General features: G+C 42.7%; 1 long non-coding RNA gene and 1 other non-coding gene across 2 annotated transcripts in view; one reads left to right on the top strand and one right to left on the bottom strand.

Moving 5' to 3' along the window:
- Positions 1–22,699, bottom strand: part of LOC132537004 (uncharacterized) — a 418,667-nt gene that overhangs the window by 296,501 nt on the left and 99,467 nt on the right. The window lies entirely within an intron of this gene.
- LOC132537259 (U6 spliceosomal RNA) lies at positions 21,594–21,701 on the top strand. The gene has a single exon (XR_009548720.1). It is a non-coding gene; the product is annotated as a U6 spliceosomal RNA (small nuclear RNA).

Below are 22,699 nucleotides of genomic sequence, written 5' to 3' on the forward strand. Positions count from 1 at the left end.
AAAAGCCTGAAGATTCAGTGAAAAGATAGAGGTATTTATTTCTTCTAGTGTAGGTGATTATTTTTCTATGATTAATGAAGAAATAGCTACAATTCAAGGCCAGAGGGTAAGCTGTTGCCCAGGGGTTCTTTTCAACCTTTTGTTAATTAGGAAATTCCTGAGCCCAATTATTCAAGTAATGCTTTGACTACTTTCTTTTTTTATTATCTTTATTTTTAATATTTATTTATTATTCCCTTTTGTTGCCCTTGTTTTTGTTATTGTAATTGTTGTTATTGATGCCATCTTTGTTGGATAGGACAGAGGGAAATGGAGAGAGGAGGGGAAGACAGAGAGGCAGAGAGAAAGATAGACACCTGCAGACCTGCTTCACCTCCTGTCAAGGGACGCCCCTGCAGGTGGGGAGCCAGGGGCTTGAACCGGGATCCATACACTGGTCTTTGAGCTTTGCGCCACCTGTGCTTAATCCGTTGTGCTACCACCTGACTCGCTATTTGACTACTTTCTTTGTAAATAGATTTAGGTAAATTAGTTCTCCTCCAGGACCATATTTAAAGCTGACTCTCCATCAAAATCCAAAGGCACACACCTGTGAAAAATGGCAAAAAGGCACTGAAGTTCCAGGTTCAATCTGCCATACCATCGTAAGCCACAGTTGAGAAGTTCTATGGTAAAATAAAAATAAATTAAAACAAAATAAAGAATTTAAATAAAAAATAAATCTACCACCCTCAAAAGTATGTCTTTGGGGGAAAAATAATTTCAAGGGATGAGAATAATGGAGATTCCTTTTTAGAGATAAGGCCAACTTCTTGGGAAAAGTTGACCAGTGAGGAAAGCAGAATTTTATGTGTAGTCATGTCCTTTTATTCACCATGTCTCCTCTTGCTAAGCTTACTAGCTGGCCTTCTGTTACCACTCTGACAGGAGGCTTCAGGACTGGAGTTCTGGGATTTGGGGACCTGAGCATGAGTCCACCAGGAGTCGCAGGGCACCAGGACACCACATATCCCACTGGAGGATGAGGCGGTCTGCTCTGGGATGGGGTCTGTGACATCAGAACATGGCTGCCCCGATGACATCACTGCATCCCTCCTGGCTTCTGGCAGGTTCTTGGCACCTGGGCTTCCTGAGGGGAGAGACCAAAGGGCACCTGGTAGGGAAGCAGCGGTGTTCGTGGCCTTGTGCCTGTAACCTTCAGGAAATGCCCCGGGTGGGCCGTGCACTGGTACACCTTCCTCAGCACTCACGGAACCACAAGCAAGGACCTGGGTTCAATCCCAGGACCCCACCTGTGGGGAGAGGTGGGTCAGCTTCAGTAAATACATAAATGCACACGTGCCTTCAGAGAACACCCAGGAGACTCTTAACTAAAATGTCAGTGTTGCTACTATTTGGGAGGAACTCTCTTAAAAAAATCTGGGCTCTGAGTGCACACGTTACAGTGTTCAGGGACCCGGGCTCAAGCCCCTGCTCCCCACCTACAGGGAGAAAGTTTCTTGAGTGATGAAGCAATGATGCAGGTGTCTGTCTGTCTCTACCTCACCTTTTCCTATATGTCTCTTTTTTGTTCACTATTCCCGTTACCAAAGGTGTGTGTCCCCATCCTCACCCCCATAGACAACCACTAGAGTTCACACACAGTCTTAGAAATAGGTCAACATTTTGTTTTTTTGTCACATTTATAGACTCAATAGTCCATATCCCACATATGAGTGAAACCATTCAGTGGTTGTCCTTACTCCTAACTTGCATCATTGAACATCATCTCCAGTTTCAGCCACTTTATCCCAAAGTACACAATGTCATCCCCCTTTGACAGCTGCATAATACTCTCTTTTTATCTAGGCATCTGCCAAAAGGGCATTTTGCCTGTTTCCAGGTCTTTGCTATTGTGACTAAAGCCACTATGAACACGGAGGTGCACATATCCCTCTGAGTCAGTGCTTTTATATCTTTTGGGTATATGCCTAGGAGTGGAATTGCTGGGTCATGTGGCATTTCCATTGTTATTTGTTTAAGGAGTCTCCATCCTGTTCTCCAGACTGAGTTCACCAGTTTGCATCCCACCAGCAGTGCAGTAGACTTCCCCTCTCTCCACATCCTCTCCAACAGTTATCTTCTCTTGTTTGACCGATGGAGCCTGTTCTCACAGGTGTGAGATGGCATCTCAAAGTGGTTGTGATTTGCACGTCTCTGATGATGGGTGAACTGGAGCATTTCCCCCTGTGTCTGTGGGCCATGTGTATCTCTTCTTTAGAGAGCCACCTACTCATATATCCTGACCACGTTTTATTGTGTTCATTTTGTTGAGGTTTCATCCTACCTTTCTCAATTTCTCTCTATATATATCCAAAATAAAATTAAAATGACCACTAAGTAGTAGGGTAACAAAGGGAAAATAAATATTTAAAGAATTTATTTAAAAACACCACTAGCAGCCTTTGAGTCATCATTCACGCAGACACCAAGTCCTGGTGGTAATCCTGGTAAAAATAAAGAAATAAATGCCTTCAGAGAAAATCCTGGAGACTTTGTACTAAAATCATTATTCCTACTATGCAGGAAGATCTCACTTAATAAAATGCAGGATGCTGAGTGGGTCTGAGCCCTTCTCCGTGTGAGGGTGATGGTGGGCTGCAGTCCCCACCCCTGGCCTGCCCCTTGGGCCCAGAGCAGAGTCCCCAATGCCCTTCGTGTGGGTCACACACCCGACTCTTGATCATCCTCACCCGGTGACAACCTTTCCCTCCATCCACAGCCTGCAGTGACCACACCAGCAGGGCCCAGGACAGAAGCATATCCATAGCCAGGCATGCGCAGTGCTGGGAGACTTGAGCCCAGAGAAGAGGCTTCAGACAGGTAGGCAGACAGGCTTCTCCTGCCCAGGAGAGCCCACCTGGCTCTGTCCAGTTTGCAGATGTGGCAGTGCTAATTCATGTGCTTGAACTGATGTCTCCTTAGTATCCTGCCTGTGAACAACCAGACCAGCGAGGTCAGTGAACCTGCCGGAACCCTGCGGGGACTGCTGTTTTCCCTGAAGTGACCCCAGGAAGGCAGGGCCTCAGTCTGCTGGGGGAGGAAGCCGCTCGGCCATGTGGCAGATGGGCGCTGAGATGTTGTGGAAAGCATAAAGCTTAGTCCTTGAGGATAGAAGCTGCTGGCAGCGGGTTCCTTTTTGGTGGCAGGAGCACTGAGCTGGATGGTTGTGGACTGAGGTGGATTTGGGCAGTTAGGCGAGAACGGCCTTTGAGAGTCGCAGGCAGCAGAGCAGGAAACTGGAGGGTGTGAGAAGAGACAACTGAAGTCCCCAGGGCAGTGTGAAGGGGTGGGTTGAAAGGGGGTTCTGGTGGGGTTGTCCTTGTGCCTGGGCAGTGGCTCAGCGGTAAGGGCCCTGGGCTTGCCTTTGTGACACTGAACTTGAGTGCATGAGGTCTTGGTTTCTGTGCCAGCACTGCTGGTGTGAGAGATGAGTGGTGCTCTCTCCCTGTCCTATAAAATACAAGGGGGGGGATGGCATCTGGGAATGGTGCGTTCATAGTCCAGGCACCAAGCCCCAGCTTGCTTAAAAAATTAAAAATAGGGTACAGGCAGTGGTGCACTGGGTTAAGCACACATATAACCATGTGTAAGAATATGGGTTTGAGACCCACTCCTCACCTGGATAGAGAAAGTTTCATGAGCGATGAAGATATTTTTCTCTCTCCCTTTCTATCTACCCTTCTCTTTCAGTTTCAATCTGTCCTCTCAAATAAACAAAAAAACAGAAAAAATTAGTTGCAAGGAGCCATGGATTCCTAGTGTTGGCAGGGAGCCCAGCGATAACCCTGGTAGCAAAAAAATAAATAAAAAGAATAAATTAAAAATAAAATAAAAATGTTTAGGCTCAATTTGTGGCATATATATTAGACATCTTGTAGTTTTCACCACATTTACAGTCACATGTGGAACACTTCAGTTCTGTCATATTGTGACAATGTTGTGACCTCAGGTTTTCTGTAATGAGAGAGTTGATAGACGTCAGACTAGATGATTTGCTTGATGCTGCTTTGTCAAGATTTATGTGGAATTTTGGAACATTATGACATATAGAAAATGTTTACTTGACATTGCTGATATAATCTCTAGTTCTTTCCTAATGAAAAACAAAAGAATTCTGGGGCCAGGTAGTGGTGTTCCTGATTGAGTGCACATGTTATGATGTGGAAGGATCCAGGTTCAAGGCTCCAGTCTCCACCTGCAGAGGGAAAGCTTTGTGAGTGGTGAAGCAGTGTTGCAGGTGTCTCTCTTCCTATCACACTTCACTCTCAATTTCTGGCTCTTTCTATCCAGTAAATAAAGATTATAATTAAAAAATTTAAAAAAGACAATTCCTTCCAACAGTTTGCTTTATAGCATGTAGCAGCTCCCTGTCAGTCATAGAGAAAAATAGAGGAGAATTAGAAATTCCTGTAAGCTCACTGATAACTTTTCTTGGGTCTTACTTAGAAACATTGCTCAGCTCTGCCTGATAGTTTAAACATGTAAGTAGAGTTTTCCTTCATCAGTCTTCAGTGCATATAATTTAACTCTGATCTAAATGGCATAGAGTAGAAATAAGAAGATTTGAAGTCTAATCATTTAGTAATCACAATGGCATTTTTGGTGCAGAGGAATAGGGAGTGGTGTCAGGAAATACTAGCACCACGCAAGCACTAAGGATTGCCAACTGACTACCCTGATACACAGGGTGCTCTCTCCTGGTCTTTTAGGCTCATATACTTCTTTTTATTTTATATTTTAAATAAATATTAATTTGTTCCCTTTTGTTGCCCTTTTTGTTTTATTGTTGCCCTTATTGATGCCGTTTGTTGTTGGATAGGACAGAGTGAAATGGAGACAGAAGCAGAAGACAGAGAGGGGGAGAGAAAGATAGACACCTGCAGACCTGCTTCACCTCTTTTGAAGCGACTCCCAGGATCCTTACACTGGTTCTTGTGCTTTGCACCATGTGTGCTTAACCTGCTGTGCCACTGCCCAGTTCCCTTAGGCTCATATTCTAAGAGAACAGGTACATTGACTTGATCCACCTCAGGGATCCTGAAACACTCTAGTCAACTTTAAAAAGAGTCCAATTTTGTTTTGTGGGCTGTGTGTTGTGCAGTGGTAGAGTACAGGACTTGTGAGCATGAGATTCTAAATTAGATTCTAACACGATATGAATCAGATTAATGCACTGATCCTCTTTTCTTAAATAAATTAAAAATACAATTATTAATTAGAAATTGAGTTTATCTGTTTGTAGGAATAATTATACCCATCAAAAGTGCTAAATTGTCATATTCCTCTGTTTTAAGCTCCCTTATTTATGACAGTACATGAAAAATCAGATATTTATTAAATTGCATGCCTAAGCTAGAAATTGACTTGTGAGAATTTCCCTATAAGCTTAATGGCATTGGGTTCAGTCTTCATGGATTAAAAAGGCAGTATGGTGAAACTAGGTATCTGCATCAGCATCTTAATGTGTTCTTACTCCTGGAAACAGCTAGAGAACTAGAAAGTTTGTGCTGCTTTCACCACCAAACATACTCAACCCTGCCCTTTGTGTGTGTTCAGATTTAATGTATTTCACATGCATTAACCTCTTTACATATTAGTGCCACATTGTAGTATAGTAACAACCCCTTTCTTTTTTTGTTTGTTTCTTTTTTAATATTTATTTTTATTATTCCCTTTTGTTGCCCTTGTTGTTTTATTGTTGTAGTTATTATTGATGTTGTTGTTGTTGGATAGGAAAGAGAGAAATGGAGAGAGAAGGAGAGAAAGATAGACACTTGCAGACCTGCTTCACCGCTTGTGAAGCTATTCCTCTGCAGGTGGGGAGCTGGGGGCTCGAGCCAGGATCCTTACACAGGTCCTTGCGCTTTGCGCCAAGTGCGCTTAACCCGCTGCGCTACTGGCCGACTCCCAACAACCCCTTTCTTTGTCTGAAAGTTATTTTATCTACAAAATCTTACTTCTTTACTTAATAACTGTCTATCCATCTAGCTGGTGTTATAAAGTAACTTGAACATGTGGAGTGTTTTATTATGTCACTTCTTTATCAGTAATGCTAAGACAAAGTAAGTGTGGATCACTTGTTAAAAATATCCCCCTGGAAGTTAGGCAGTAGCACAGAGGGTTAAGCTCAGGTGGCGCAAGGCACAAATACCAGTGTAAGGATCCTGGTTTAAGCCCTGGGCTTCCCACCTGCAGGGGAGTAGCTTCACAGGCGGTGAAGCAGGTTTGCAGGTGTCTCTTTCTCTCTCCTCCTCTCTGTCTTCCCCTCCTATCTCCATTTCTATCCAGCAATGACTACAACAATAACTATTAAAAAAAAAACATCTAGGGCAACAAAGGAATAAATAAATAAGTAAATAAATAAATAAAATATCCCTCTGAGCTTTCCTATCGAGGTTGCTTAGAGACAGAACAGAAGCTTTTGCCAAAGGCTACTTCTAGGTGGGATCTTCCTGGGCGGAGGTCTACCCCTAGACACCTGGGCATTATAGTGGACTAAGCTGTTTGAAGTGCTGTGTCCAGGTGTGTCATGTTCTGAAAGGGAAGGTCTGTCACCTCTCAGTGTGGATAAATCCTCTCAGTTTTCTTCTATTGTGATAGTAAGATTTTTTTGGTAATATTGAGGTGAAAACATAATAAAACCAACCTATGACAAACCCACAGTTAGTATGGTGGAAGTCACACACTCACCATTTGCAGATAATATGATAGTATTCATAGAAAACCCTAAAGAATCCAGCAGTAAGCTCTTGGAAATTATCAAGTAATATTGTAAGATGTCAGGCTACAAAATTAACATATAAAAGTCAGTGGCATACCTCTATGGAAACACTAAATTAACAGAAGAAGAAATCAATCCCTTTTACTATAGCAATAAGAACAATAGAATATGTAGGAATAAACCTAACAAAGGAAGTGAAAGATTTGTATACTTAAAATTATGAGTCACTATTCAAGGAAGTAGAAAAATAATAGGAAGAATTAGCATCATCAAAATGAATATGTTATCCAGGACCAAGTACAATTTATTTTTATTTTTAAAAGTTTTTTATAATCTTTATTACTGCATAGAGACAGAGAGAAATTGAGAGGGGAGGGGGATGTAGAGTGGGAGACAGAGACAGAGAGACACCCTCAGCCATGTTTCACCACCTGTGAAGCTTGCTCCCTGCAGGTGGGGGCCAGGAGCCTGAACCTGTGTCCTTGTGCACTGTAATGTGTGCTCTCAACTGGCTGTGCCATCACCCTGCCGTTCATTTTCAATACTTTGAGGAACTTCCCATTTGCTTTATCTAGAGCCTGGACCAGTTTACATATCTCTGCATAAGGGATCCTTTTTTTTCATACCCTCACCAATAACTGCTGTTTCTGGTCTTTTTGATGTTGGGGATTTGGTAGTGTGATTTTACTTATTTATTAAATTTATTTTAATAAATAAGTGGAGATATGAAGAGAAAGATATGAAGAGAGAAAGACTGCTCAGGTCTGGCTTATGAAGGTGATAAGGAAATGAAACTTAGACCTTGAATCCTCAAAATATCAAATATCAGTCTTTTTTATAACCATTATGCCCTCTCCCCTATTCAAGATTTTTAAAAATAGTAATTAAATGAAAAAAAGTGATCTATTTCTGATTTTATTTTACATGTGTTAAGGATCTGAATAATGAAGCTATAGAAATTTCCTTAGGTGATCTTAATTATTTTAAATGAAAAATATCATTTGACCTAAAAACTAATTGAGATGTAGTTGTAGTCTTACTTTGTTTGATTTATAGTACCCTTCATTCTCATTATTTGCCCGAGATAGCTCAGATTCAAAATGAAGTATCTTATGCCTTATAAGTTACATACAGACATGCACAAAAACCCACAGTTACCTATAAGATGTATGTAAATTTTCTACCATAAGAAAAATCAAAATAATTGTGGAGTTTGGGGCTGTTGGGTTGGGTTATCTTCTGCCTTATAAGTTACATACACACATGCACAAAAATCCATAGATACCTATAAGATGTATGTGAAATTACCACTTTACAAAAAATCAAAATAATTGTGGAGTTTGGAGCTGATGGGTTGGGTTATGTTCTGCCTTATAAGTTACATACACACATGCACAAAAATCCATAGATAGCTATAAGATGTATGTGAATTTATCACCTTATGAAAAATCAAAATAATTGTGGAATTTGGGGCTGTTGGCTATTTGGCTGTTGGCCAAGACTAAGGTTGTTCAGTTTAGGACAATTTTTTCCCCCAATGCTAAGAGAGGAGCTGCCGCTGGAGGGCACTTAGCACTTTTTTTTTATTGTTTGACAATTTAAAAAATATCAGAGTCTAGTTTCCTTGCCTTTTAAAGAGAAGACATTTTTTCCCCCTCCTCCAGAGTTATTGCTGGGCTTGGTGCCTGCACCATGAATCCACCACTCCTGGAGGCCATTTTTTCCCACTTTTTTATTGTCCTTGTTGTTGTAGCCTCATTGTGGTTATTATTATTACCATTGTTGATGTTGTTCATTGTTGGACAGGAAAGAGAGAAATGGAGAGAGGAGGGGAAGACAGAAAGGGGGACTCCCCTGCAGGTGGGGAGCCGGGGGCTCGAACTGGGATCTTTATGCTGGTCCTTGCATTTTGCGCCACCTGTGCTTAACCCACTGCACCACCACCCGACCCCCAGAGAGAAGACATTTTACCAACAGTACAGATACAGTTATCTTCTCATTCAACTGCATGAGTTTGACCTCAGGTTATTTACCACTTTTGTCTCTAGTCTTTGCAGTCCATAGAACTCAGCTCTTCTAAACACCCCCCACCCCCGGGAGCCCCAGTGATTTCACCTACAGGTTATTTAGGAAACCGGAGTCTATGTATCTGCTGCTTTCTGACTTGAACTGCCTTGTCTTCAGCACTCAGATAATTAATAAAGGAATGCTGCCTCAGGTGTTACTGTGTCTGGTTTTGAGAGGCTTCCTTGTGCCCGTATGAATGAGATACTCTTTCTAGAGAGCTTACACAACAAGATTTCTTTCACTGCCCACGATGACATCTTTGGATTGCTCCCAAATCTTTCCTACATCCTAAAATTGTCTATTTCTCCCACCTTGAATATATGTGGATATATATATCCAGGGTTATTGCTGGGGCTCGGTGCCTGCGCTGTGAATCCACTGCTTCTGGAAACCATTTCCCCCATTTTTGCTGCCTTTGTTGATGCCCTTGTTGTTGATATTTTTATTGTTGCCATTGCTATTGTTGTTGCTGCTGCACAGGACAGAGAGAAATCAAGAAAGGAGGGGAAGATAGGGGGAGAGAAAGACAGATACCTGAAGACCTACTTCCCTGACTGTGAAGCAACTCCCCTATAAGTGGGGAGCTGGGGGCTTGAACTGGGGTCCTTACGCAGGTCCTTGCGTTTCATACCATCTGTGCTTAACCCACTGCACTGCTACCGCCTAGCTCTCTATTTTCTAGTTTTAAGGTCTTCCTTGCAAGTATATGGGTATGCTTACATGTTGTTTTTACAATGAGTGGTAATTTTAGGAATATACAATGTCTCATCTTAAAATACATTTTCAATTTAAAACTCATCCCTGGAGATGATTAATACTTGTATTTATATACTATTTGCATTTATGTTTCGTTTGTCTCTTACTTTTTTTTGCCTCCAGTGTTGTTGCTGGGGCTCAGTGCCTGCACCATGGATCCACTGCTCCTGCAGGCATTTTTTCTGTTATTAGACAGGACTGAGAGAGCAGGGGGAGATAGAGAGGAAAAGAAAAAGATAGACACCTGCAGACTAGCTTTGCTGATGTGAAGTGAAGTGACCCCCCCTTCAGGAGGGGAGCCAGGGGCTTGAACTGGGAACCTTGTGCAGGTCCTTGCACTTTGTACTATGTGCGCTTAACCTGGTGAAGCACCGCCTGGCCTGGCCTTTACTCTTTAACTAATATTAAAGTATGGTTTTCATTATGATTGCCACTGTCCAGTCAGTAAGGTGGTCCTGACTTTAATCTTGTGATACAGCTATTATCACTATCATTCAAATTAACAGTTGAAATTGCAGCTAGAGATATGTTTTTAACCAATCAGACACTGAAGAAATATGACCACTAGCTAATTACAGATTGTGTTCATGTAATTGGCAGAGCTGCTCTTGCTGACACTGAAGTTGATTGCACTCAACTCTTAGACTTTCTGTAGATTCTGACTTAGAAAGGTACATCAAAACTCTGGTGACTGGTATGTGCCAAATAGGTATTCATAGGCTTATTAATATTTTCTCAGTAGTGTAAAGCCACCTGTATTCTAAGGCTCATTGGATCAGTCAGTCAGATGTGTACCATACTGGTAGAACCTGAAGGTTCACAAATGAGTAGGAGCACAGCACAGCGTCTGCTTGACGACTTAGCTTCCTACCCACCGCAGCATGTCCTGCTTAACAAAGGCAACTCCCCAACCTGCAACATCCTGCTGACCAGGCAGAAGGGAAGAAACCAAAAGTCGCAACCCCTACCCCCCTGCTTCCTCCTGCTATGGCTTGGGAACACTTTTTTTTAACTAAACTAACACGATGCTTGTCACGTAGCCCCCCTGCCCTAAACCCTATATAATCTCAATAGAAACTATAGAGGGGGTCAAGCATTTCTGACCACCACTGCGTGGTGGCTCAGTGTGTTCCTCCCTGGCGCCAGCTAATAAAGACTCTGTTGATTTTACATCGCTCTGGTCTCTTGGTGATTTCTGTGGATTACCGGACCCTAACACAGGGAGGGCGCCTAGTGGGGTGCCGCGGAGGTGCGACGGACGGTCCCTCCTCGGCCCTGTGAGCCCAGTAGCCGGGAGACCCATGGAGGGGCTGTCCAGCAAGAGGGCTACATGCTGACTGGGACTCGGATTCTGGCACCGGAGGGGCAGCCGCGGTGGTGGTTGTGGTGGTGGTGGTGGTGGTGGCGGTGGTGGTGGCGGTGGCGGTGGCGGTGGCAGCACATTGCACCCCCCCAACCTCCCTGGTCAATTCCCTGTGGTGACGCTCTCTGGGACCTGCGGGAAAGGAGAGGTGTGGGGTCGCTGGTGCAGGGTGGCCTCGGCTGCAGCTACTGGGGTGGGGGGAAGGCGTGCACCATCAGGGGGTGGCTGATGCCCTGCTCTCCAAGTGCCAGCTAGCGCGCGGGGCTTTTTTAGGGGTGGTTGCTAAGCAAGGCACTACCAGGCGCAGGATTTTGTAACCAAGCCTTTTGTAACAAAAGCAAATTCATATGTAAAATATGATAGATTCCTTGTGCAGGCACCAATACCCAGAAATAACCCTAGTGAGGAAAACAAAACACAGAACGTAAAAAAAAAAATAAACAATGATGTTGAGAGAAAAAAGTTAAAAGAATCTGGAGGAGCTGGGCGGTAGTGCAGCAGGTTAAACGCAGGTGGCACGAAGCACAAGGACCGGCCTAAGGATCCCTGTTCGAGGCCCAGGTTCCCCACCTGCAGGGGAGTCCTTCACAGATGGTGAAGCAGGTCTGCAGGTGTCTATCTTTATCCCCACCCCCGCTGTCTTCCCCTCCTCTGTCCATTTCTCTCTGTCATTTTTAACAATGACGACATCAATAATTACAGTAATAACTGCAACAATAAAAATGAACCAGGGCAAAAAAGGGAAAATAAAAAACATATATATTTTTAAAAAGCACATTTAAAGAATCTTGGAGTTGGGCGGTAGCCCAGTGGGTTTAGCACACATGGCACAAAGCACAAGGACTGGCCTAAGGATCCCGGTTTGAGCCCCCAACTCCCCACCTACAGTGGAGTTGCTTCACGGGCTGTGAAATAGGTCTGCAGGTGTCTATCTTTCTCTCCCCTCTCTGTCTTTCCCTCCTCTCTCTATTTCTCTGTCCTATCCAACAAAGGCAACAATAACAACAACAATAGTAACTACAACAATTAAACAAGGGCAACAAAAGGGAATAAATATTTAAAAAAAGAAGTTAAAAGAATCTTTAAATCTGTAGCAAATAGGTAAACAGTAACAATTCAGTGTACATATCCTTGTAGACTCTATATGGAAGCCAATGTGCAGACATCAGAGGAAACAACACTGCTGTTTGGGGATGGTCTAGATGTGAATTGATATAGTCCCAGAATGAAAAAAATGTTTCTGGACTGAGGTTAGTAGTCTTTCTTAGTTACGTAGCCTTTCCTCTCTTTGTACACATTTGAGAATATTAATAATAGGGTCAGTTATTATTAAGAACTTGAAACAACAAGGGCAACAAAAGGATAAATGAATAAATAAAAATTTAATAGAAGAATTTGAAGGCATCTTGTAAATAATTAACAAGTGTTATACATATATGTATATATATATATATAAGATTTATATAAATATAAAGCAAATTCAGGGCCTGGCGGTAGTGCAGTGGATTATGTGCACACAGTACAAGGTGCAAAGACTGGCCTAAGGATCCTGGTTGGAACCCCTGGATCCCCACCTGTGGGGGGGGGTCACTTCACAAGTGGTGAAGCAGGACTGTAGGTGTTGCTCTCCTTTTCAGTCTCTGTCTTCCTGTCCTCTCTGTTTCTCTCTGTCCTATCCAACAGCAATAGCAATGGCAACAATAACCACAGCAGTAACAACTAGGACAAAAGAATGGGAAATAATGACCTCCAGGAGCAGTGGACTGTAGTGCAGGCACCAAGCCCCAGCTATAATTATGCCTGGAGGCAAAAAGAAGAAATCTTTTGTCCATTCTCCCAGAGGGATAAGGATTAGGCAACCTTCCAGTGGAGGGGAGGGTATAGGGAACTCTGGTGACTGGAATTGTATGGGATTGTACTCCTCTTATCCCACAATCTTCTTAATCATTATTAAATCACTAATTTAAAGAAAGCAAGAGAAAAAAATCTATAAAAACACAGAAGCACACTATCTGCTAGCTACCTTCTTAGTAACTTTCTGAAGCTCCACATTCATTCTGTAGTATATTTAGAAAAGAGTTTAGCCTAGCTAGCTTAACAAAAATACTAAAGAAAACATGTTCTCTATACACTTGGTGAGGGAGGAACATTGCTTGTTTTTTTTCCTATTTTTATTAGTGATTGAATAATGGGTTTAATTGTTTTGTTGTTATTGTTGAGTCATATGATTGATTTATTGTCATTTGTGATCAGTCTCTTGTCAGTTTTGTGACATCCAGGTATCTTCTCCCAATTTCTGGGTTACCTTTATGTGTGTGTGTGTGTGTGTGTGTGTGTGTGTGTGTGTGTGTGTGTGTGTGTGTGTGTGAAGTTTTCTTTTAATGTGTAGAAGCTGTTAAATTTGATATAGTCCCAGTAATTTAACCTTGTTTTAGTTTTGCTTACCCATAGTGTGATGAGTCTCCATATAGAGCCTGATGTTAAATTGTGGATGTGTTTCACCAATGTTTTCTTCTCTATATTTTTTAGTCTCAGTTCTAACAACAAGGTCTTTGGTCCATTTTGAGTTAATTTGGCATATGGTGTTAAAGGCTGGTGCAGATTCATTTTTCTGCAATTGACTACCCAGTATCAGCTATTGAAGAGGCCTTCTTTCCCCCCACTGTAAAGGTTTTAGTCCTTTATTAGTACACACATAGGGGTTTATTTATGGAATTTCAATTTCGTTTTGTTGGTCTATAAATTGGTTTTGTTACAGTGCTATAACTTTTTAATTGCTATTGTTTTGAAGCATCAACGGAAGTCAGTAATGTTATGTATGCATTGTTTGGTTTTTGCTAGACTGCTATGGTGCTGACTCCCCTCTGGACATCTTTAATAAAATATTTTCAATAAATGTGAAAACACATACTTTGGGATTCATAGTGTGATTCTTAATACATGATTTTTAGTTTCTATACTTAGCATATTTAAGATTAAAGTAGATTTTTAAATTAATTCAACTATATATAATTAAATGTTTATATGGCAAATTTAGTAAAAATGTAAAACCAAGGTCTCTTTTGCAGTCTTCTCCTCGGGAAACAGAAGATGGCTCGTCATTTTTTTTTTTAATTTAAGACCTTTATTAACAGATGCTTGCAGCTTGTTGCCTTTTATTTTTTGAAAAAATCAAGTTGTAAACTTTTATTACAAATTCAAAATGAGGTTCTTAAAAATCTCAACTTGACCAGATATGAAACAATTTAAAAACCTTTAAAGGTGTATTGAGAAAAACCAGGCCTTTTTTTTTAAAAAAAAAAAAAAAACATGTTTCACATTACCAAAAAGAGACATCTTTAGGTAAAAATAATAAAAAACCCCTTGCTGCATAGATAATGCAGATAGTTCTGGTTATCTGGTCAAGGGGCAAAAAGCAAGCACTTAAGGTCTTCAGCTCATTCCTGTTGTTGAAACCATATCTGCTCCTTACATTGACCATTTTACTGTTCCCATAACCTTCATTGCCTTGATCTTCTTGTCCCTGCCAGCAGGCGCCACTGATGTGAGGCTGCCTGGGCAGCCGCTCCCTGTGCCACTACCCGTGGCACCAGGCTTGGTGTCTGTGGTGCTGAGGGCGGGGGCGGCCTGTGGCTGCTGGGTCTAGGCCACTCTGCTCATGGTTGCCATGATGGTGACTGGGGCCAGCTGCTGCAGCTGCAGCTCCTCCCAGGGTGTGATGGTAACTAGGAGGCGGTGGCGCTGGGGCTGCTCAGGGCTCTCTGGGGTCCGCTCTCAGCTTGTCATTTTTAAACCAGGTTCTAGTAGGAATGAACATGTCTGGCTCCACTCAGAAACATTTCTTTTTAATATTTACTATGTTTTTCAATTTCCCATCCTTTCCCATCCAAGTTCAGCTCATTAGCAAATCTTAGCAAAGATCTTGTTTAATATTTTGGCATCTATGTTCATCAGAGATATTGGTCTGTAGTTTTCCTTTTTTGTTCTGTCCCTATCAGCTTTTGGTATCAGGGTGATGTTGGCTTCATAGAAGGTGGAAGGGAGTATACCTGTTTCTTCAATCTTATGGAAAAGCTTAAGAAGTATGGGTACTAACTGTTTCCTGAAAGTTTTAAGGAGAATGTTGTTTAGTTTCCAACTTCTGTGACTTTTAATAATCTTCTGTTTGTTGTTAAATGTTAGTTTTACTCCACTGTGGTCTGAAAGATACGTGGCATGATTTTGATGCTCTTGAATTTATTGATGCTGTCTTTGTGGCCTAATATGTGGTCTATCCTTGAGTATGTATTATGTGGATTTGAAAAGAAGGTGTATGCCAGTTTTTTGGGGTGAAGGACTCTGAAAATGTCCAAGAGGTCTAGTCTGTCTATCTCTTCATTCAATTCTCTTGTATCTTTGTTGGTTCTCTGCTTTGTTGATCTGTCTAAGTGTGAGAGTGGGGTATTACTGTATTATTATTGATGTATTATTGAAATTCTTTCAGTAAGCGCTTGACGTATTTAGATGGCCCCTCACTGGGTGCATAGATGTTAATAATTGTTATGTCTTCTTGGCTGATTGATCCTCTAATCATTATGTAATGTCCTTGCCTATCTTTTGTTACTTTTTTAACCTAAAATCTATAGTGTCTGAGATGAGAATGGCTGTTCCTGCCCTTTTTTGTAGTCCATTAGCCTGTATGATAGTTTTCCATCCTTTCACTTTAAGTCTGTGTTTATCTTGTTGTGACAGATGTGATTCTTGCAAGCAGCATATGGTTGGATTATGCTTTCTGATCCATCCCCCCACTCTGTGCCTTTTGATGGGTGAGTTTAAACCATTGACATTTATTGATATTATGGATTTAATGTATTGTAGTGCCATTGTTCAAATAAAAATTTTTGTTTGCTCTGATATATTGCAAGTATTTATAGTGATGTTCTTGTTTATAAGAGGTCTTTTAGAACCTCTTTCAGGGCCGGCTTGGTGATGGTTGGCTCCTTTCACTGTTGTTTGTCTAAGAAGGTTTTGATCCCTCCATCTAGTTTGAATGAAAGTCTATCAGGATATATTATCCTTGGTTGAAACCCTTTTTCATTCAGGGCTCGATAGATATCTTGCCATTCTCTTCTGGCTTTTAGAGTTTGATTGGAGAAGTCTGCAGATAATCTTATGGCATTTCCCCTGTATGTGACTTATTGTTTCTCTCTTGCAGCCTTCAGGATCCTTTGTTTATCCTTAATTATTCTCATAGTGACTATGATGTGTCTTAGTGTCTTCAAGTCTGGGTTGTATCTGTTTGGAACTCTCTGGGCCTCTTGAATCTCGATGTCCTTTCTGTTATTCAGGTCTGGGAAGTTTTCTTCTATTATTTCCTCTAGAATGTTTGCTTCCCCTTCCTCTCTTTCTTCCTCTGGCAGGCCAATTAAAGGAATGTTACTTCTTTAGAGATCATCCCATATGTCTCTGTTGTTGTTTCCAGTGTCTCTCAGTCTCTTTTTGAGCTCTTTCACCTCTTTGTTATTTTTCTCTAACTTATCCTCTGTCTGACTAATTCTGTTTTCTGCTTCTGTTATTCTGCTTTCCCTTGCCTCAGCTTCTTTCTTCATTAGAGCTATTTGAGGTTTCAGTTCTCTAATTGCCTCAAGATAATCAGTATTTTCCTTAGGGGTCTCAACTTGTTTTCCGAATAGTGCCATTCCTTTCCTCCAAAGTTGTTTTCATTTCTGTCATTAATAAGTTTATTATTGCTTGTATCCTTTTCTTATCTATGGTTACTTCTGGCTGATTTGTAGTTTCTTCTGGGCTCTTGTCTTCATTCATTGGAGTAGCAGTTTTATTTGTTTTTGATCTACCCATTTTTAATGTGTTTCTTTTTTTATGCTCTGTTATTCATCTTTTGTTGTGTCTTCAGTACAATTAACACTGTACTAAATACCTTTATGACAATTTCACTCACCAACCTCAGGAATTACAATAGCAACTGTAGCAAGTATTGAAGCAGTTTAATCACTACCAGTTAGCCAAACAATATCTCCAGTCTGTGAAAAAATAGTAACCAAATCCCAGTGAAGAAGAAAGAGTAAAAAAAAAAGGGATAGCAACAATAGACAGTTATGCAAATCTACTATCCACTGTATATTCTAGGGGTAACAAGAGGGGAAAGGGAACTAGAGCAGAGATAGACACATAGAGAGTCCACTCTGAGTCAGATTTCTTCCCCAAAATAATTCACAAATTCATAAAGGCAAAGAAGAAGGAAGGAAGAAGTGCATGACAAGATACAAAAAGAAACAAGAGAGAGAAAAGAGAAAAGATAAAAAAGAGCTGTAATTAAAGAGCAGTGAAAGGAAAGTTTTTTTGATTACTTTACTTTTGATTTAATTTTTTTAATTAGCTAGGAGGAGGAAGGCGAGAGTCTGTAGAGGAGGTAGGAGTAATGAGACAAGTTCCTCCCACAATAGATAAGATGCCCACTACCCTAGCAATGAAAGATACCCTAAGAGTTAATTCTGATCAACCTAAAGGGGGGGAAGATATATGCCTTTACATAATATTAATAATAAAATAGAGCAGGGTAAAAAAAACACCCTGTCCCAGATTACCTCAAACCTCGTGAGCAGAGGTAGCTGATTGTTAAGAAAGAAGAAGAAAAAAAATAATAAAAAAAACCTCAGGACTAGACAAGGATAGCTGGGATAGACAGTTATACAAATCTATTATCCACTGTATATTCTAGGGGTAGCTAAAGGAGGAAGGGAAGTTGATCAGAGATACTCATAGTGAGAGTCCACTCTGAGTCAGATTTCATCCCAAAAATAATTCCCAAATGTGTATCAGTGAATTCAGTGAAAGCACACTGTTTGGTGATGTGGGAGATGGGGCCTGTGGCTTTGGAAGCCACAAAGAGAGAGAGAGAGAGAGAGAGAGAGAGAGAGAGAGAGAGAGAGAAAAGACAAGAAAAAGAACAGTAATAAAAGAGCAGTTAAAGGAAAGAGTTTTTTATTTGTTTATTTTTTATTATTTAATTATCTATGTGGGGGAGGGGTGGCTACTTAGAAAGAAAAAAGGCCAGAGGTTTCAGAAGGGAATAGACTTAGAATGAATGGTACTCCCTGGTGGGACAGGAATCTTGGTAAAGAAAGAAGCTCAGCAGAGGAGCCTGCTAGGAGGTGGTCCCCCGGGATTGGTTATGGGGGGGTGAGGGGGAGGAGGTTCGCTTTGGGAATAATAATTTAAAAGAAAAAATTTTTTTCCTTTTTTTCTACTCTATTTTTAACCCAAATTAAGTTAGGACCCCTTATTGACTGGCGTACTGAAGGCAGAAAATCCTACCATTTCCAGACAATGTGGTCAGAGCTCAAGCCACTAGCAGCTTCTCAGTCCACCATGTTCCGGGAACCCCGCTATTCTTTTTTAAAGTTTTATTTATAAAATGGAAACATTGACAAGGCCATAGCATAAGAGGGGTACAATTCCCACCACCAGAACTCTGCATGCCATCCCCTCCTGAAAGCTTTCTTATTCTTTATCCCTCTGGGTGTATGGACTTAGGGACATTATGGTGTGCAGAATGTAGAAGGTCTGGCTTCTGTAACTGCTTCCATGCTGAACATGGGTGTTTACAGGTGGATCCATACTTTCAGCCTGTCTTTCTCTTTCCCTAGTTGGGCAGAGCTCTGGGGAAGTGGGGCTCCAGGACACATTGGTGGAGTCGTCCGACCAGGGAAGTCTGGTAGGCATCTTGGTAGAATCTGAAACCTGGTGGCTGAAAAAAGAGTTAATATATAAAGCCAAACAAATTGTTGACCCATCATGAACCTAAAGGCTGGAATATTGCAGATGAAGATTTGGGGTCTCCATTTTGAAGCTAGCTAGTAGGCCTATTTTAGTTGTATTCCAAAGGGATATATATTCCAAAAGGATATTATATTCCATGGGATATATATTCCAAAGGGATATTATATTCCTACTGGTTTGTCCTCCTCTCAGGCAATCTCATCCTGCAGGTAGCAGGGATGGGTCTGGGCAAAGCCCTATTTCTTTTTCTGGCTCTGAGATTTTGAACTTTACATCCTGTCTCTAGATTTTATTCAAACTTAAGTCTGTCTCTAAACCCTAACACCATCAACACAAAATGAGTTGAGTTAGATTCTTAAAATTTATTTTGGATTTGAGTCCCCACCACACCTGCAGAGGAAAAGATTTGTGAATGGTGAAGCAGTGCTGCAGGTTTCTCTCTCTCTTTCTCTCTCTTCTCCCTCTTTACTTCCCATTTCCTTTTTGATTTCTTCTGTTACTATCCAATAAACAAAGATAATAAAAATATTTTTATTTTTTAATTTTTAAAATATTTATTTTCCCTTTTGTTACCCTTGTTGTTATTGTTGTAGTTATTATTGTTGTTATTGATGTCCTTGTAGTTGGATAGGACAGAGAAAAATGGAGAGAGGAGGGGAAGACAGAGAGGGGGAGAGAAAGATAGGCAGTGAAGCAGGTCTGCAGGTGTCTATCTTTCTCTCACCCTGTCTTCCATTCTTCTCTTCTTCCCTTTGTCCCAGCTGCATCCACAGGAGCACCATGGAGCCCTGAGGCCCGCGCCCTAAGACCCTGTCGCCCCGTCACATTGAGTAGCATAGCATCGCATCACCCCCAGGCAGCATTGAGCCATGCCACGTTGTGTCGCACCCATAAGCCCCAGCGCTGGGGCCTCGGCCCTGCGCCCTGAGCACCCAGCAAGAACTGTGCGGAGGCCCCGTGTGGAAGTACTGCTGGGGACTCCCCAAGGTGCTGTGCCAGACAGCAGCCAGTGGCCAGGTCCATAGTGCTGGAGCCCATCTAGTGAGATTCCTCCAATTCCAAGTAAGTGGCCCCTGGTTCCTGTGCCCTTGAAGGATGGGTTGTTGTGCCTGCCTGGGAAGGTGCTGGGTGGAGTGAGGGGCGAAGTTGGGGTACAGCCGCAGAGGGGCCAGCGCCCCCGGACCCAGTACCCCGGGACAGGCGCACCCCTTAGAGGTGGCTGCGCACCCCCCCAAACTTCCAGCACCCAGCGGCCTTGAGCAGGGCACTCCCCAAGATGGAGCCATGCGCACCCCCGGCAGGGGCGCACCCAGGGGAGGTGTCCGCGAGCCCCCAGACCCCGCACCCCTGGCAGGGACACCCTGGAAGGGTGGCTGCGCGCCCCCAGATCGTGCTGCTTTTGGCTTCCGTGAGCGCGAGCGTATGGACCCCGCTGGAGAGTCTGGGCAGCTGGCCTTCCCTTTCCTTCCTGCCGGGAGAGGGGTCCTAGGTCCCTGGGCCTCACCCAGCATGTCAGTGCTGGTGGCTCCAAGTGCCCGGAGGGTGAGGACCCGCAAGCGCAGCTGGAGTCCAGGCAGTGCGCCTCCCGAGCACCCCAAACGCCCTGGCAGGAGGGGACCCCGGAACCCACCGACCTGGCTTCAGGAGCAGCCAGGCCCAGAAAACTTTCCGTGTGTCTGCCCAGCCGAAATGTGCACCCGCTGTCCTTCCTCTAGGTGTGGCCCACGAGGAGGTCCTCGGGGACGGCTGTTTGGAATCCTGAACTTCGAGTTTGGTCTGAGGAAACATGGCGAGCCAAGCTCCCAAATTAGGGTGAAGGAGGCTGGGGCACGGGGTGCGGGTCCAGGCTGGGGGTCTCCTCGCACTACTAGAACTGAAGTGTTTTCTCTGCCTCTGTCTCTCTCAGAAGAGACATGCATTTCAGAGGGGTGCCCCAAGCCAGCTGGCTCCAACCCTTGTTGAGCCCTGGGCCTGGGCTGTGGATTGGGTCTGGGCTGAAGGTCTGGCACTTTGCAACCTGCTGGTCCTGGAGGGCACTGCCAACACCCACCCCCAACCCCCCTCGTCCCGGTGGCCTGGGCCTGGCAGGGCTCCGTGTGTGGTGGGGGGTGGGCAGGGGTTGCCTGGGGTTCTTGTGTCTGTGGGGACAGTCCTGGGGAGTCTGCAGTCTGCCTACTCACACAATGGGGCAGCCAGGATGCTGGCAGGTGGGAGCTGCACTAGGAGCCCCACAGAGCCAGGCAGCAGCCGATGTTGGAGCTGGGTAGGAACCGGGCAGGAACCGCGGTTTTTAAAAAAAAAAAAAAAAAGAAATTAAAAAAAGGAAAAATGTTATTTATTAATACAAAAAAGAGAAGCAGAGCATGACTATGGCACATGCAAATCTGGGGATTGAATTCAGGACTTAATTCATACAGAGCCATTGCCCTAGCCATTCTGCAATTCTAGAGTATAAATAGGTTATTTTATTTTTGTTGTTGTGTTGCCACCAAGGTCTCATTGTCTCCCTTTCTTTTTTTTTTTTCTTGTCTATTCTTTTCAACTCTTTTTTATTTTTATTTATTTTTCCATTTTGTTGCCCTTGTTGCTTAACATTGTGTGGTGATTAATGTCGTTGTTGTTGGATAGGACAGAGAGAAATGGAGAGAAGAGGGGAAGACATAGAGGGGGAGAGAAAGACAGACACCTGCAGACCTGCTTCACCACCTGTGAAGGGACTCCCGGGCAGGTGGGGAGCCAGGGGCTAGAACCGCGATCTTTCCTCTGGTCCATGAGCTTTGCGCCATGTGCGCTTAACCCACTGTGCCACTGCCTGACTCCAACTGTCTCCATCTCTTAACACTTTTTAAATGAGATTATAATATAGTCCTAGCTTCCGTAGTACATATACTAAAAGTGGCATGATAACAGAGAAGATTAGCATGGCCCCTGCTCAAGGATTACACACAGATTCATGAGGCATACCATATTTTTTTCAAAAAAAGGATTATAAAATATATGTACACACATATAAATAATTATAATCTTTTAAAGAGCCAGTTAATGCAACCTGGGAGGCGGTTCAGTGGCAAGAGATCTGGATTTGTATGTGTGGGATCCCAGGTCTGTCTGAACTCTGGTTCTACATATGCTGAAGCTCTTTTAAAAGATTTATTAATCAGTGAGGGAGAAAGGGAGGAGAGAGAGAGAGAGAGAGAGAGAGAGGAAAAACACTATAGCATCAGTCTGGAACATGTGATGCTGGAGGTAGAATTCAGGACCTCATGCTTGAGTCCAAAACTCCAACCACTCTGCCAGCCTCCAGGACTGCAGATTGGCTTTTTTGAATAAAATCATGGTAATATTGTTCTCTTAACTGTAAATCTTTTAAATAATACAAAGTCTTTTTAAAATTTTTTCTCAAATATTGTGCCTGGGGATCAATCCCACCCAGAACCTTGCACCTGCATGGGACAGCTGAGAGGCCTCCCTGCCAGTCTCCATTCTGTATCCTTTAAGAGAGGGAGACATGCAAAGCACTGCTCCTCTATGCAAGGAGTCCCGCCCATTGCCTGCCTGTGTTTTCACTTGCAGTGTGCAGGATCAGACCCCCAGCCACATGCTATGCTATGTTTTCTTTTTAAGAAACAGACAACCTGCACCTAGATTTAGGTGGGTAACTGGACTCAACAGTAGGCCAGGCCCATTTAAAATCCAAATTCAACAAATTTAGAACCAAGGCAAAGGAAAGAACAGTCACTATAATTTTTTTAAGACACTGGGTAGCTTCTTTGCATTGGTCTCTCTATATAAACATGTTATTTTCAACATCTCTGTATTGATGATTGAAGTGGGTCAAGCTGACTTAGTTCTCCTTGAGACAGACAATGTGTGTATCTACATTTGGGTCACAATACCCTGCTGTATGTTGATCTTTTAAAGTAAATGAATGTGCTGGGGTGGGATTGGGAGGCAGAACTTGGAGAAAGAAT

The sequence above is a fragment of the Erinaceus europaeus genome, chromosome 2 (assembly GCF_950295315.1).
Source record: "Erinaceus europaeus chromosome 2, mEriEur2.1, whole genome shotgun sequence".
Lineage (NCBI taxonomy): Eukaryota > Metazoa > Chordata > Mammalia > Eulipotyphla > Erinaceidae > Erinaceus > Erinaceus europaeus.